Below are 1,323 nucleotides of genomic sequence, written 5' to 3' on the forward strand. Positions count from 1 at the left end.
GCTACTTCGGTTCGGATTTCAGTTCGGGTTTTTCGGATCGGGTTCGGATGCTGCTTCGGATATCGGGTAAAATGCCCACCCCTAGGTGCACTTCATAGTTGAAAACGACCATTATGATAGCAGATCTCAAGGATAATATTATGTACACTATATCCTTGTATATAAATATATGATTTGCGAGTTTAGAATCATGTTAAGCCCTTTCTCAACAAAAAAGAGAATTTAGAATCATGTTGGGAACTATATTTAAAATAACAGTTTAAGAGTTTGGCATAAAATTAATAAATATTTAAAATATCAGAGACATTAGTGTACAAAAAGAATTATAAAAGCCATCAATTAAGTAATTCAATTATTGATGGGCCAGGGTAAATTTAAGGTGAAAAAAGAATAAGAAGTAACATGCAAGTGGATTGAGAAAGGAGCATGGACCCGTTTAAAAAGAAGAATTTACTGCAGTAAACACCCAAAAAGTGAAAAATGTTTGTGATTTGATCTTTTATAAGTGTATCCTTCTACTTTAATTTTACTTAACTTTTCTTTCATAAGAAAAAAATTCCACTAACATTTTACATAAGGTAATTGAGAAGAGAAAAAGTCAAATATGCCACTACGATTGATGTAGAGGTTTTCTCTTTATAACCTAGCAGATAATTTTATAATCAGCTGTAGTTACCATCATTACTCGCACGGAAAATCACACACATACACCCACACACACCGATATGTGTGTGCACGGAAAATCACACTCACACTTGCAGTACCTATACACACGAATATGTTTATCTGTGTGCTCCGAACTAATTAATCTTACTCTAATAAGCATCTGTCTCATTTTCCAACGTGGCACTCATATACAAGATTTGATGCTATTCTTGTCAATAACTTCAGAGAGTTGTGAATTGTGAAATTTATCCGTAAACTCTGCACCAATCAGATATATAAGTATATGTTGGATTAATGAGTTATACTGACTTATATTTCTTCATGCTAACCCATGTTCTAAAAATAGGCGGTCTGGCGCTACGCGTCACTCTTCCGCTCCGATTTATGCCAAATCGGTTTAAAAAATTGGATATCCGATTTTCTCCGCCTAGACCGCCTAAATGACCGCCTAGCCGCCTAATCTATTTTTTTAATAATATTTTTATTTATTTATTTGATCTAAAATTTTATAAATATCATTTATATTTATAATTTTGATGAAAATTACACTATATTAAATTTATATATTCTATTTGTGTGTTTTATACAATCTTAAACATGAAAATGTATTAATGTTATACACAATTAAAGATTAACATGTTTTATAACATAGTAAAC

The sequence above is a fragment of the Brassica oleracea genome, chromosome C9, assembly GCF_000695525.1.
Source record: "Brassica oleracea var. oleracea cultivar TO1000 chromosome C9, BOL, whole genome shotgun sequence".
Taxonomy (NCBI): Eukaryota; Viridiplantae; Streptophyta; class Magnoliopsida; order Brassicales; family Brassicaceae; genus Brassica; species Brassica oleracea.